Below are 16,374 nucleotides of genomic sequence, written 5' to 3'. Positions count from 1 at the left end.
CCGCCCGGACCGAGACCCGGCGCCCGGCCGCCCGCCCCCTGCCCGCTCGGGCCGGCCCCCAGCAAGGCCTCCACCCCCGCTCCCGCCGCTGGTGCGGCCCCGGGCCGCGGCCGCCCCCACCCCGCCTTCCGAAAAGGCGGCCGGGGCGCCGGGAAGGCAGAGTCCGCGGGACGAGCGCGCGGGGCGGCGTCCATGCGGCCGGCGCGGTGGGCGCCGCGAGCCCCGCACCCTCCCGCCCGCAGTCCGCGCGGCCGGCCGGAGGCCACTTACTTTGGAGGCCGTGGACCTCCCGACTCCCTCCGGGGGAAGCGAACGTTGTCACGGCGCCTCCCTCGCGCCCCGCTCGCCGCGCGGACTTGCGAGGCGCCGCCGCGGGGCCGGGAGGGCGGCTGCGCTGCCGCTCGCGTCCGTCCCGTCGCGCTCTCCGCCGCCTCTTCTTTTCACTATATTATCTTCTCCTCGGAGGGGGGCTGGGGGCGGGAGGCTGAGGGGGAGAGGAGACGTTTGCAACTTTTCTTCGCTCTTTCTCTTCCACCCCCCGCCCCAATCAGCCTTGAAAAAACAATGTTGAAAGGGGTGAAGAACTGGGGGAGGTGAAGGGGGGTGCGTGGGGAAAGCGGAGGGCGGGGGGAGAGGTAATAATAATCGCTTAGAAACTGGTTAAAGCCCCCCACACAGGGATGCACAGAAAGAGGGGGAAGAAGGGGGGTGGGGTGGGGGGTTGGGGGGAAAGAGAAAGAGTCGCTGGTCAGGAAACTTCAAGCGCGGATGAGGTCATTGGTTTAAAAATAAAGAGATGGCGTCACTTGAAACCAATCCCAGTGAATGAACTCAGCGGAGCCCCGGGGAAAGGAGGAGACAGGCGAGGGCAGGGCGGTGGGCGCCGGGCGGGGCCGCGCGCCCGCCCGCCCATCCCGCGGCCGCCCGAGCCCGGAGCGCGGCCCCGCGCCCCGTTTGGCCGCTCGGGGAGGGGTCGGGTCACGCTCGGTTCCGAAGTTCGGAGACTCCGAGGCAGGTTCTGCGGGCGCCCGCTGGGAGGAGCCGAGGCTGCCCGCGGAGGAGACCCCGTGGCCTCCTCCTTCCGCGCCCGTCCGCCCGTCCGCCCGCCCGCGCGCCCGGCGTCCCTCGGCCCCCGGCCCCGGCCGCGCGCCTTCAGCGCTGCGCCCCAGCAGGTATTTAAGGACCTCCCCCCACTGAGTCGCAGAGCCTTTTTCTCCCTGTTGGGCTGCTTCCAGCTGCCTCACCAGCATGAAGAAACGCAAACAATGATGTGAGAGAATTACCGTCCCTCTTTAAAAAGTCTGACGAGTTCAAAATGCAGGGCACAGCTATATCTCCTAAGAAAGAGAAGGTGCAGGTACTTTAAGAAAAGCCACACCGGTGTCGGACATTCTGCGATCTGTCGCTGGAAACCCTCACGTGAATGTTCCTAACATTATCTTACTTTGCTTCTATGTACTTATTTATACATACAAATGTAATGAGTATGAACACCCTGAAGTTTTCTTTAAAAATGTTTTCTGCATGGGGCCGCTACAATCGTCTTTAAATCTGACCCGAGGTTCACTGCCTGGTGAGAGGTTCAAGACCCCGTTGATTGAACTCCACAGAGTTAGTGCATTTTTTATTTGGATTAATGAAAATAGCTCTGTTTTGAGACTACATTACATGCTTTGGAAATCTAGAGACCTGAGGTGGTGACAAACCAGGACTTGGAATCCCTGAATAGGACAATCGGAGCTTTATTCTAGCGTTCTTTGAGTATTTGAGCATGAAGCTGCTTCTACTGAGAAGTACTCACGTGAATATCAGATAACAAAGATGCGATTAATGACGGAAAAGCACCCTGCAAGTGGACTGCCCCATAAGCCCAGCTCCTCAAATATTCCATTTGCAATGTACTAGATTTGGGACATTTCCCTAAAGGCATCTTTGTCGTGGAATGTCCTTTTGGACATCGCTGGAGGGACTTTTTTTTTTAATTGGCAAAAGACCTGAGAAAGTTTGTGGCAGGTTAGTAAAATAAAGTAATCTCCATACACCTTTTCTGCCTTTAAATCCTGCAACTAAAGTCCATTCGTTATTATTGATAATCATTTAAGGTTGGCATTGGGGTAAGCCTCTGGGAACTTCTGGCCCATCTTTTAGAGAAGGTAAGGGAGCCCAGACGGAGATGGGAGAGCGCCCGCTCTTCAGGTAGTCAATGAAGCTTGAAGGCCACTGATGCAGAACCCACATTCTGCCTCTGACCTCTTTAACACTTCTGCTGATGGGAAGTAATCTCTCCCGCGGCTCCCTGTCCTCTGGTGGCCAGGAGATGTTACTGCAGCTTAAATGGCAATACCTGTGCTCTTTAAGTAAACGTCTCAAAATCTTTTCACAGGAGACCTGCTTTTTTGGGAACAGTTTCCAAGGGGTAGTTGGAAAGTATATGCAACTCAAAACTGCTTAGTTGCAGGAGTTGGGATTTGGGAGAAGAAAGGAAAAGAGAGAATCCTTGTCCTAGAGATGGATAGCAGGGATCTTGCCTGGATGAAAGACTGCACGAGAATATGAATACCCTTTACATTCTGCAGCTCCAGTAGCCTTACTTTAACTGAGACATCTTGAAACCTTTCTCCCCTTTCTTCATTGATACAATTACATTGGAGTGACTTCCATGTATGTGGTGCCATGATAGCTATTATGGGAGCCTCCCCAGTGTATATCATCTAATTGGTGAAATAGGACATAGATTACAACTAATTAAAAACTTATGTAATGATTGAGTGGCACACACTATTGGTTAAAAGAATCCAGCGGAGGAAAGGAGCCATGTAGGCTGGGGTTGCCAGGGAAGGCATCTTCTGAAGAGCTTTGACCTCACCCTTAAAGGACAATTAAGATTTAATTTGGGTTCAGTGGAGGGACTATGCCAGAGGGGAAATGGCATGAGCAAAGACCTGAAGGTAGAATGAATAAGGTGTGTTCAGGTGAGGGACAAGTAGGCCCTTCTAATGGTAGTAGAGATTGGAATGTAGCAATTAAGAATTAGGCTGAATTTAAGAGATCCATAGGTGCATTATGGAGGTACTTGAATGTTAGGATAAAATGCTTGTTATTATTCCAGCAGGTTAACATTGAACAAGTTTACGTCATTAAAGAGTACATTGCTCCTTATTTACTAAAAGAGCATCTATATATGCTAACAGTAAACATGTGGGAACAAAAACACAGTACCATTTACAGTTGCTCCAAAGAGTATGAAGTATTTAGGTATAATTCTAAAACCATGTACAGGATCTGTGTGCTAAAATTTATGAAGTGCTGATGAAAGAAATTAAAGGAGACCTAAATGACTGGAGTGGCCTACTATATTCACAGATTGGAAGAACCAATATAGTAAACATGTCAATTTTTCCCAAACTGATAGAATTAACACAGTTCCTATCAAAATCCCAGCAAGGTGTTTTGTAAGCTTAACCTAAAACTGCTTCCAGCATGTTTAAAGGGGGGATGAGTGAGTGATAGATTCCCCAAAAGCAGACAGAGAGCTCATATACTTAGGGCACCAGCAAAGCCAGGGCACCAAGGTATTATGATCAGATAACCTAGAAAATCTACTTTCAATAACCTAGAAAATCTGTTTTCATTTCAGTACATGTAGGTACACAGTTTGTATTGTTTTTACTTAGAGTTAAATATGGGGGTGGAGCACCAAATCTTGAGTGCTTAGACCCTCTTAAGGTTTTAATCCATCCCTGGCTGAAGTTTAATCATTCATTCAGCTATTGGTAATTGAGTGCCTACTACCAGTATATGCCAGGCACTGTGTTTGGCTCTGGGAATACACTCACAAATAAGAGGCACGGCCCCGTTCCTCTTAGAACGAACCATTCTAGAGGGGAGAGAAGAAGGTAAGCAAATAAACAAAAACAATGGCCAGGATTGTGACAGGATCAACCAAACGAAAAAAACAGGCTGATGTGATGGCAAATGATTGAGGGTAGGGGATAAGGTAGTTAGGGAAGGCATTCATTAGGAGGGGACATTTGAACTGAGGCCTGCAGGATGGCACCCCAGGAAGTGGTCTGGGCAGAGTAAACACCACTCTGAAACTCTTCAGCAAAAACAGAGTGAATCGTAGAGAGCTGACCTGTTGCCAGAGCAAAAGGGAAGGCAGTGGGGCTCAAAAATATAAAATGAGAGCTGACAGGAGCCAGGCTATGTAGGGCTGTTTAATGCATGGTAAGAAGTTTGCATTGTATCCTAAAAGATTTAAGCAGATTAGTACATGATCTGATTTAGGGAGAGGATATTTGTAAGTAAGCATAATAGTTTAGTTTTGGAAAATATTTTAATCTATAAATATCTATTTTAGCAGCCCCCTTTTCCAATAGGAAAGAAAGCACTCTTGATAATTTAGTTAAGCTCCAGGGATCCCTTTAATGTCCCCAAATCAAGTGTTCTCAGCCTAGGATTCCTGGATTCCTATTGAGTAAATGGATGGGCTTAATTTGTGTGATAAGCTTATGTATATTTTTCTATGAATGGGTCCCTAGCTTTTAATAGATTTTCAAAGGATTTTATTACACATGCACAAACTGAGTAAGACCTACTTTACATTTAAGTCTTGGCTATGCTTTTTTTTGGACAGTAGTTACTGCTATAGTCCTAGGGCTCATGGTGCCACAGAAATGAATCACAGCTCTGGAAAAGACATGAATTCTGCCTCAAAGAGGTGACACTGTGTTGGATGAGAGCAGCATTTACAGCAAAGTAATAGGGAATGTGCCAAGAGTTTGATTCTGAAGAAGTTCATGGAAGAAAAATCTTGCCTGTGTAATGTGGCTAGAAGATACTTAAGATATTGTGTGGAACCATCCCACTCACCTTAAGGATGGAAGGATGTTTAAGGGGGAAGGCAGTATCCGGGATGAGTCCTGGGCTGCTTACGTAGGCATATAAGAAAGTGAAGGTCTAAATTAATGACTCTATAACATCCTATTACACTGATAGACAGTGACCACATTAGAGGGGGTGAGGACTTGACAGTATGGGTGAATGTTGAAACCACATTGTTGTTTATGTGAAACCATCATAAGACTGTATATCAATGATACTTTAATTTTAAAAAGTGAAGGTCTGGAGAGGTTAAGTGACTTACTCAAGGACGCACAGTTAGTTCAGGACTAAAGACTAAACTAGTACAAGAAACAGTTCTGCCAACTCTCAGTACAGCACTCTGTACACCTCACCTAACAGTTTACAAAGAAACGACCAAATATAGTGCTCAAAAGTCTGATAGGAATTGTGTTCACTTTAATTAAATTAGTTCATGATCATTCCAAAGGAAATGGAAGGAAAAAGAGAGATAAAGGGGTTCAAAAATGTATAAAATCCCAGCTCTGAAAGATGAAAAAAACTCACTGTCAGGTAAAGATATACAACCAAGAAATAATAAATAGCAATAATGCTCTGTGCTATCAGTGTATATCTGGCCTTTCTCTAGCAAATATATATATCAACAAATTATAAAAACTAGATGAATTTACCTGATCATCTACATTTTCTCTCTTACAACACTAAACTATGTTTTCTACCTTTATCTTGTATCTACCTACCACTTCAGCATTTTATTAAAAATTATAATAAAGAAATGTATCCACATATAAATCAAGTATAAAAATCAAATGAGTATTCATATTTGAACTGACTGTTTATAGTTCATAATGCATGAGCAAAACCGAAAGCTTCTGTGATGACTGCCCTTGTAATGTTCACCATGTAACTTATTCACTATGTAAGAATTTGTTCTCCATGTAAGAACTTGTTCGTTATGCTTCAGAAGAATGGAAACAGATGAAAATTAGGCTTGGGGTGGATTAATGATTGTGCATTGAGCATTGACCCCCCTATACAGAATTTTATTGTTGTTAACAACCATTTGATCAATAAATATGAGAGATGCCCTCTCAAAAAAAAAAAAATATATATATATATATATATATACACACTTCCAATTGTAAAATAAATAAGTAACCAGGATGTAATGTATAGCATAAGGAATATAGTCAAAATATTGTAACAACTTGGTATGGTGATAGCTGGTACCTAGAATTATCATGTATATAAATGTTGAATCACTGTGTTGTACACCTGAAACTAATGTAATACTGTGTGTCAACTACCCTTCAATAAAAAATAATTATCTAAAAAAAAAAAAAAACTAGATGAATTTTCACTTATCAGTTTGGCCAAGTTTTTAAAATGGGTAATTCGAGGATTAGGTCAGGAGTGTGGAGAAACAGGCCCTCTCCTTACCACTGGTGCAAGCGTAGACTGGTGTGACAATTCTGCAGGTACTTTGGCAATGTTTTCGAAAGTCTTTAAAAATGCATACCCAGCAATTCCACTTTAAGAATTTGTCTTAAGGAAACGGTAGTACTTTTTCCAAAGACATACAAATAAGGACGTTAATCATAATTTAAAATAACAGCTAATATTTATTGAAAATTACTTCATTTAATGCTTGCAACTATTACTGCTTCCATTTTACTGGTAACTTGCTCAAGATCACTCAGTAAATGGAAGAGCTGGGATCTGGATAACATGCCCTATCCACTAAACAGAATCAAGATCACAGGGGCCTCCTATGCTATGCCAAAGGGCTCAGACTTTATTCAAGGTAGGCAATGGGGGAACCCCGGAGAGCCTTTAAGCAGGAGAAGTGACAGTTTTAGATTTGCATTTTGCTATGTATAGAATGGTTTGGTAGGGAAGACATAAAGCAAGATAGGAGACACTTGTACAAGTTAGAGAATTAAATGTCAGTGGAGAAAAGAGAGATTCAAGAGATATTTAAGGATGGAATCAAACTGACCAGGAAGATCTGAGCTGTTTAAGGGGGAAGGCGGTATCCAGGATGAGTCCTGGGCTGCTTACGTAGGCAGGTAGGTGGGTGGTGGTGCTGCTTCTTAAATTATGAGGGGAAAGGTAAGAAGTTGAGTTTTAAGCATGTTGAGTTCAGAACTTCAAGAGAAACTGACTGTTTGCATGTATGGGTCTGAAGCTCAGGGGCTGTGTCTGGGTAGGAGATAAAGATTTGGGATTCGTGGCCATGTTTTGTTGCAGTTATGGCCAGTGGATACCATCACACAGGGAGAGTAAGAGGAGAAGGTATTCAAGGGAATACAGATATTTAAGGAAGAGGCTGTCCAAAAGAAGCTTATAGGAAGGCTGACATAGAAAAATCAAAAAGCACTGGACATAGTTATTACAGAAAGCCTAGAAGAGAGTTTCAACCAGGGAGAGTGTTTCCAGGGGCTTAATGCTCTGAGAAGCTACATAAGGTAAGGACTGAAAAGTCGTTGATTTAGCAATACAGTGGCCATGGAGAGAATGGTTTCACAGAAGAAACTTGGAGAGGCAAGATTGCAGTGGGTTAAAAAGGGAATGAGATGAAAGAAAATGGAAACAGTGGAACAGAAACTACTCTTTCCAGAAGCTTGACTGTTAAGAGGAGAAAAAAAAGGGGGGTAATACCTAGCTTCAGACAAAGATCTTAATGACCTAATAACCAGACTGTGTGTTTTGCTTGATCAAATAATTCATAACAAACAGGTATTATAGAAGTACCTGAAAAATGAAATTTTCTCAGTTGCAATCAGGAAAGTTGCAGATAGACTTTTGCTCTCTACAGCCCAAACTTTGTTTTCAGTATTATGTAAACACACATTTGGGGTTTTTGTCAAGATTATTTTGACAAGTGTTTGAATACAAGTGTGGCATAAAATATTATGAATAAAAATATTATCATTTCTAATACCAGGTATATTTATCTTTCAAAAGTCTGAAAAATTATTTTATAACCAGGAAAAAAATGATGGTGGTAGGAGGGGGCAAGTCATAAATATAAAGGACTCAAAAATATTTGTGAATTTTGCTTTTTTTCATTTTACCCTTTAGGAAAATAGCTGGAATGAATATCCTTTTCTCTCTGATGTAAAGAATATGGATTGAGGGGGAGTGTTGTTGAAGGCCAGCGATTTTTTTAAGATGCTTTTTTATTTTCCAAGTAAATATGGCTCTCCGTGTGTTCAGTTCTAAAATTTGCAGTGACTTTCTAGACTAACAATAACAACATTTGATAACAACATCCACATTTTTAAATGTAAATATTTATCTTTAGGAATGTCTTTAGCCAGTAACTGAACTCTTATTCAATGCTGGTTAAGCAGCAAGTAAGCTATTCTGATCAAGTAGCAAAATACAGTTTTTGATTAAAAAGTGCCTTATAACTTTGTGTAAATTCAGCTTTTTAATGTATTGAGAAAAAGGTCTAGTCCTCTTTTAGAAATATCTCAAATCACTACCATAAAGAAACTAGAAATTAAATGGAGTTTGAAAATAAACTAATATTACCATATTAAATAATGCAACAATTAGCTCTTTTGTACAAGGTGTGTACTGGGTTTTTAACTCATAACAACCCTAAAAGTTAGGTATTTTAACTATCTTTTCTATTTTTCAGTGAAGGAAATTGAGGCTCAGAAAGGTTAAGAAATTAGTGCAAAGATAAATAGCTAGGAAATTGCAAGTGAGAAATCAAACCCAAGTTTGAGAGTGTTCTATTAAGAAAATGAACAATAATATAAAAAACAAGTAGTTTAATATTATAAGCAATGCCACTATCTAAGAATGCACTTCTGTGATTACTAGTCACACTAAGATATGTGCTACAAAACTTGGAAAACATGATAGGTCACCAAGCTGGGGAACAGCATCAGTCAGCTACAAATTCCAGCTCTGCCACATACTGGCTGTGTGACTTGAGGGATACTTAGTCTCCTTATCTGTAAATAAGATAGGCAATACCAACCATCCAGGGCTGCTATGAGGGTCCAATGAATACCAAAGGAAGCCCCAAGTATAGTACAGAGCCCACATGGTAAACACTCACTACAGATGATTCCCTCCTTTCTAGGAAAGGCTGTATGTAGAACTGACTTAGATCTTGAACAATAGATTAAATTGGGATATTAAAAGAGAATGGGGAAGCCCATTCCAGGAAGAGAAAACACACAGTTGGAGACACAGCAGGGAAAAGGTGTTTAAAATGGTTTAACTGAAGCAGAACATTTGTATTGAATAGTATATAATAAGCCTGGAAAGCAGTTTGGGGCCAGATTACATAGGGCCTCAGCCAAAGAATTTAGCTTTTATAGTATAAGTAGCAGGGAATGATGGAAAATTTGGTTCCTTTTTTAAATGCTTTACTGCCCTTATTTTCTATTATAAAGTAGTGCCTATGCAATGCTAAAAGTCTGTAAATTACAGAAGAGTGTAAACTGAAAAGAAGAAAATGCAAATCATCTTACCTTGGGAAGGAGATAAAAAAATTTTAATATTATGTCCTTTGGTGGTATTTTGATTCACTTTTTCTTTTACCATGTACATTTGTTATTTTAATATGAATAATGGAGTTTATGAATACACAGAAAACACCAAGCACATTAATATAATTTTTTTAATGCAAAAGTTTGCCTCTAAAACATGAAATTTCATATTTGGGATGGTCAGAAGATCAGTGAGAGAGCTCCCACTCTGGAACAAATGAAGTTGAAGCTCCATTTATAGGATACAATGTTTGCTTAACTTTATTATGTATCTTGTCCTATAATTTCAACCTATAGTGATAACTCTTTTCCTTTTAATTTTAATATAATGAAGTTATTTAATTTCTCAAAAAAATATTGCTGTTATCACACTAAGGATATCCACAAGGGACATTGGGTATGTTTTCTCCAGCTTAAAGGGATGAACTTGCAAATGGTTGGGATAAAAATGGGATTTTAGGTGGCTTAGTCTGACCAAAGGAAGATTTAAGGAAGGAGATCATAGAACAAGAGAGACCACAATGGGCACTGGCAACAATTCACACGTAAGTCAAAAAGGGCCATAGCTGGTCCAGTGGCAGTGGATGTGGCAAGAAAGCAACCAGTGCAGCAAACAGTACAATGGGAGAATTGAGAGGACTTGGTGATTCATGAGCCGTGGAGGGTAAAGGAGATGAGTAATGAAAGATGATGCTAAGGTGTCACCGTTGGCAATTTACGTAGGCTTCAATTTCCTCATCTATACACTGGGCTAATAATTGTATCTGTCTCAAAGTGCTCTTGGGTGGATTAAAGTGGATGACGTCTACAACGCTTAGCATGATAACTGGAATGTATTTTCAGTAAGTGTTAGCTGTTATTGTTTTTATAGCTGTTGAATCTAGATGACTGGATTAATAAGGAAATTCTTAAAAGTAGTTAAGGTGGAGGTCTTGAAGTAAGGGTTGAGCTACATTTTAGACATGTCAGATTTAGGCTTTGGGTGAACAGTAAACTTACAATGTTCATCAAGAAGCCACCACTAGCCAGTGACATTTTTGACAGTAAGGACGTTCTCGGAAGATTCCATATTCATGAGAAACAGACACATAGAGAGTAGATACCCACTGCAAAGTATTACCAGCACCTCTCCCTACAACTTCCACTTCTTAGTAGAAATTACCCTAAGGAATAATCTCTACATGTGTTGACTTCCAAGGTGAATGACCTTCCAGGCAGGACAAATGTCAAAGCAGTGACAACCTAGGCTATGGAACCAGATCTGTTTGATTCTCCATTCTCCCACTTAACTATTGTCTGATTTGTGGAAAATTAACTCTCTAAGCTTCTGTTTTCTTGCTTACAAAATGGAATAATAAAAATGTCCACCTCATAGGGTTGATGGGAGGATTAAATGAGACTATTTAAATAAAGCCCTTTATAAATGTAAGATGTGATACATATACCAAGTGTGGCTATTAATACTGTCTCTCCTGGAGGTTATGAGTTTATATTTCCTCTCTGTCCCTTATGATGCCAAACATGAGAAGCACTCTACCAACTGCTAATCACTTGCTCCCTTGACATTGACCTTCAGCCTCTCCCTATGTCTCAGTCCCTTTGGGGATTTCATTGTGTGAAATCTCATCAGGCCAGGCAGCATCTCTGGGGCAAGATGGTCTGTCAGTTTTTGTTTAACAGACCTTCTGGATTGGTTTTCTTTTGCTGCTGTAAACAAATTGCCAGAAACTCAGTGGCTGAAAACAACATAAATTTATTATAGTTCTGGGATTCAGTATTGTGCTACAAAACTTGGAAAAGATGAGAGGTCACCGAGGTATGTCTACATGGCAAAGGGGTGCCACAGCCCCTTCTCCCACCTTCAAAGCCAATGACAGTGGGTGGAGTCCTCACCTCACCAACCCTCTCTCTGGTTCTCTGCAGCTTTCTTCCACTTTAAAGGACCCTTATGATTACATCAGGCACACCTGGATAATCCGGGGTAATCCTTCTTTGTTAAGGTCTGCTCATTAACAACTTTGATTCCTCTTGCAACTTTGACACCCCTTTGCCACATAGTCTAATGTTCACAGGTTCACACCTTCCACAAAGAAAGCTTCAGGGAGGTTTGCCCCTGCGTTTTCTGTCTGCCTTTGTCCCAGGACCTAACATCCCAGTCACCAAGCGATGAACCACCAATCACAATTTGATAATTGTAATAATCACAGTTAGGAGGTATGTCATGCTAAGATTTTTCTTCTGGTCTAATCCTGATTCTGCTCCCTGCTTTAAGATTTCTTTGCAGCCAAATGCAATGAATATTAACTAAAAATTTTCAAGGAAGTAATGAATCTTGTAAATCTTCTCCAGCATGGAAAGAAAGGTTTATCACGGAGCACTAATTCTTTTAAGTGATCTGAATGTCCATTTTATTTCTGAAACTGAATTCCCCCCCAACCAAATCCCCCATGATCATTACCAATTCATTACTTCTTTCTTTCAACAGAACCTCAATGGCAGTGTTTTCATTTTAGCCCCAATTGATGACTGATGGACAGCAGAATATGTCTTAAGAAAGACAGGTGAAAAATATCAGGTTGCAAGGCAAAGCATGTAAATATAACAGAGACTGGAACTTTTTTAAGGGCTAAAAGGCCATCAGTACTATTTCAGGAGTACCAGGAGTTCAAAGACTATAGTTGGAAATGGTAAGACCTAAGTGCCTCTGAATTTCACTCTGAAATTCAGTATTCCTGTCTTTCAAATTCTTTCATCTCTGAGACATATAAATACACTCAAAATAAATTGGTCCAAATTCCCAGTGAAAGTAATTTAAAAAGTCTTACATGGTTAGTCCTAATTTTCTAGTGGGTAGGAGGCCAGCTTTAGTAAGTGATTGCAAGAATATTTAGCTTAGGAAAAATGAGAAAAGCTAGCATTAAATTGTCTTATGATTTGGAGCAGGACACAAGAGAAGGAAAGGAGAGCCAACAAATACTAAGCATCTCCTAATGCCAAGTGCTTTGTTTGCGTGCATTATCTCGTGTAATTCTCACAACAGTCCCAGTAGGTGGGCACTGTTAGACCCATTTAAAGATGGGGGACATTGAGGCTCCAAGATGTGAAGAGACACTCGCACAGACGGCTAGAAATGGCAACGCTGGGCTTCAGGTCCACCTTATCTGCCTCCAAAGCCCTTACACATCCTCTGTCCACCCTCAGCAGCTCTTCCCTGAGCTCCAGCTCCTCATCTACAAAATAAGGGAGTTGAGTCAGACAATCTCTGATGCCCCTCACAGCTCTCACTGCGTGGCCTTCATGGTTGGGAGGGGAAAGGGGAAACAAGAAGGGGTCTCAGGCACTGGGCAGAACCCCCTCCTCTCCTAAGTGGAAAAGCTCTGGGACCATGTGACCTCCCTATACTGTCTCCACACCCTGTTCCATGAAAGGAGACTGTCACTGCTCACCCCACAAATGATAATGGGACTGCCAATGTCCACCTCTTTAAAAAAGAAGCAAGTCTTCTAATTCTCCTTTGTGGAGCCACTTATATGAATTTACGTTTCCAAAGTCAAATGTTTCATCAACATTCATTGTTGAGAATCTTATTGTGCCCAAAGCTGAGTAAATTTTATTGAGAGGCTCCACAGGGGACAGCAAAAAAGCATGAGATGGTCTGTATTCTCAAGAATTACAACTAGCTAGGGGAACACAACCCATAAAGCAAATTTTAGAAGACAGTGTGTAATGCAGGACTGAACTGTGAAGCCTCGACAACACGGACTGCAGGAGTCCAGAGACAGAAGATAACACAGGCTGCAGTATGCAGAGAAGGCTCTGTGAGAACAGGACAAAGACAACATTCTTTACCCTGCATTCGGGGCTAGTCTTTCTTGGCCCTCTCAGTAATTGCAAAATCCTGGTGTGAACCTTTCACATAGTTCCAACATTCTCAGCTTTGGAGGCTGCACTGGTGTCCTTCATATCACGTCATCTGAATGCCACTTCATCTTTATTGGCACATAGGGGAGGGGCAAAACCCAAGTGGTATGCTAACACCATCATGGATATTTGCTTCAAGCCATGGGAAGTTTCACACAAAACCAGTTTCTCAATAGGGCAGATGTTGTGTAAAGGTGTAAGATGCTTGAGAAACTAGTTAAAGGTAAAGAAAAGAAAGTCTCAGCAAGAACCAGATTTGAACGGGGACACCTTCCTGTCAGCACTTCTCCAGTAAGTTGGCCCAGAGGCTATAGGACCTTGTCCCTGTAGCAAGGACATTTATCCTTATAACCCCTCAGCTGCCCACCCTCATGTGCCATTATTGACAAGAGACTGTAGGTCTGAAAACTTGTTTCAGAATTCTGGATCCTTCCTCACCATCAGACAACTAAGGATGTGTTCCTTCCTCCAAGTTCCACCCTAAGTATAATCTAAATGATTCCTAAAATGATCCCAAGAGATAGTCTGAGTTGGTAAAGCAGCCTAGTAGATTAAATATTCACTCTCTTACTATGAATTCTGAAATGATGCTAGACTGAGGAATATTTTCCAAATAAGTTGAAGACACAGAACAAGTACACAGGAAATAGTATTTAAGTGAATCTGATGCTAAATCCAGGTTAACTGGCTCACAAAAGTGAGCAACTGGAGTAAGGAGGGGAAAAGTTTCCTGGAGGAAGGGTTTAGGCTAAACTTTAAAGAAAGGGAAGAATTTGATAGGCCGATTTGAGAAAATACTACATTCTAGAAAAGAGAACCACCATAACCAAAGGCAAGAAAAATGGAAGATTCATGGAAAGCCAAGGCAGCCAATCTGTTGGGAGGAAGGGTGGTACCAAAATGTACATAGCAACAATGAGTGTGCAGTGAGATCATGTGGGTAAGATGAATTCATTAACAAATGTAGCAAACATTTATTAAGTGCAGACTAGGTGTCAAGCACTGTAAAGGTCTCTTGCACATAAAAATAGTTTGCACCTATTAGAGCTTACAATGTGCCAGCCACCGTGTTAAGCACTTTTACATATATTATGCCATTTTAATCATCACCACTGACCTGTGAGGTATGCACTGCACCTCCATGTCACAGATGAAAAAGATGAAGCCCGGAGAGGTTAAGGACTCCTTGCTCTGTGGCCACATAGTTACTGAGTGGAAAAGCCTGGATTTGAACCCAGGGAGTCAGCTCCAGTGTGGATTCTAAGCACAAACCTAACCTGCCCCCACACATATTATCTCATTAAATCCTGGTAAAATCCCCTATGACATAGGCATTATTATCCCCATTTTGCAAATGGGGATCCAAGGTTCCAGGAGTCAGTGAACTTCCCAAAGTGGTTCTGCTGAGTACAGAAGCAGTTCTACTAATTCCAAGCCCAATAAATTTTCCATTGTAATATAGCTGCTTTGGAGAAGGATTGTCTAAAATGGGAGCAAGTTAGGGGAAACTTAACTGCCTGATAAGGGCAAGAAGCCATATGATAGGGGTTGGAAAGAACTTCAGGGTTGAGCAGACTTCATTGATTAACAAAGACCATTCTAGGTCTGGCATTGGCCTGGCACAGGAAATTGAATCCAGGAAAGATGATATTAAAGGTGGTAAGGACCTGGAAATGGGCATGAGGGGAGTGAAGGAAGGACAGAAACAATGATTGATATTTGAAGGAAAATCTGGTTGATTGTAGGGACTGAATGGCTAAGGGCAATGAAAGGAGATGAAATCAAAGAGGACTTTGCTTCTTGTCTAAACAATTCTATGAACTTTTGACAGGGACTGACAGGTTATAAGAGCAGCTGATTTGTAGTGGTTGTTTTTGGACAGGTTGCCATCTGCTTGGCAGGGTGTTAACTGGAACATGCCAGAGGAAGTGACCGGTAGGCAGGCAGAGATTTGGGATTGGAACCCAGGTAGAGAGCAGTAGCCATCAATCATATCTGACAAATAAACTATGCGGGACCACTGAAGGGGCAGACAAGTTAGATGCCAAGGTAAATAAGTTTTCATAGTTAGAATGAGCCAGGAGTCAACAGAGAACAAAAATGCAGCATAACAAAGCAGGCCCAAGGGCAAGCCACAGCTCTGGACAAGTTAATCAAGCCAAGGCAGAGATAAAATTAAAGGGACACAGCAGCAAATGGGACCTCACTTGCATAAAGGAGTACTGATCACTGAGTATTTTCTGTACTGTTTCTGGTATTCTGGAATGTTCCCCTATTGAAGGAGTCAAACCAACTTAACAGATGGGGACCCTGCAATCTGACCCTGCAGAATAGTCAGGAATTTTGCTAACAGGGAGTACAAGCTACATAGGCATAGGGAGAGAACAGAAGTCATCAAAAAAGGCTTTTCCACTTAATTGTACACTTAAAAATGGTTACAATGGTAAAATTTATGTTACATATATTGTATCCCAGTAAAAAAAAAAACAGGAATGCCTCCTCTCCCAAAATATAAATAGTTATGGATCCCATAGAAATCTCCAAAAGCCCATCTCATTTGTTATCTCCTGGACTTACCCCTTTTGGTCTGAGATCTTGATTTCCTTGCCCAAGTTGGTGACTGTGCTGCTGAGTTGATGAAGGTACGTATGAAGCCAGGGATACCAGAGCTCCCAGACTCCTGTGTCCCTTCCAGTCTGGAAAGAGAATGGGACCGTCAGCTGTGGTCAATTTGCAGTGGGAACTCCTCTTCTGGCCCTTCTGCTATCCCTGGCCTTTTTCCAGAACATTGAGAACATGATCCATTGACCATAGCTCCACCCTCTATGACCTCTTCTGCCTGACAGAATTAAGAAAGTGAGACAGCAGCTCAACCAATACCTGGGAGGGGTTTACCTGAGGCAGGAACCTGGGAGGCCCTTGATTTCAGTTCTGGCTTACTGCCCTTCAACACGTCCTTTCAAGGTTCTAAGGTGCTTATTCTAACTGCCTTCACAGATATCACCTCCAAACTTACATACAATTCCTGTCCTGCTTAGAATATAACCTGATCCTAGGTCAGGGTTTCTCCATAAAA

At 41.9% G+C, this 16,374-nt stretch overlaps 1 protein-coding gene across 1 annotated transcript in view; it reads right to left on the bottom strand.

The window, feature by feature from the left end:
* DUSP16 (dual specificity phosphatase 16) overlaps nt 1–16,137 on the bottom strand; it is a 99,594-nt gene extending 83,457 nt beyond the window's left edge. The window contains exons 1-2 of the mRNA XM_037023013.2: nt 15,876–16,137; nt 271–484 (exon numbers count right to left, since the gene is read on the bottom strand). The gene's annotated coding sequence lies outside the window, so the exon portion shown is untranslated. The remainder of the gene's footprint in view (nt 1–270; nt 485–15,875) is intronic.
* Nucleotides 16,138–16,374: the final 237 nt, after the last annotated feature.

This window comes from Manis javanica, chromosome 15 (assembly GCF_040802235.1).
Source record: "Manis javanica isolate MJ-LG chromosome 15, MJ_LKY, whole genome shotgun sequence".
NCBI classification, from domain to species: domain Eukaryota; kingdom Metazoa; phylum Chordata; class Mammalia; order Pholidota; family Manidae; genus Manis; species Manis javanica.
This window is presented reverse-complemented; position numbering and strand designations above follow the sequence as displayed.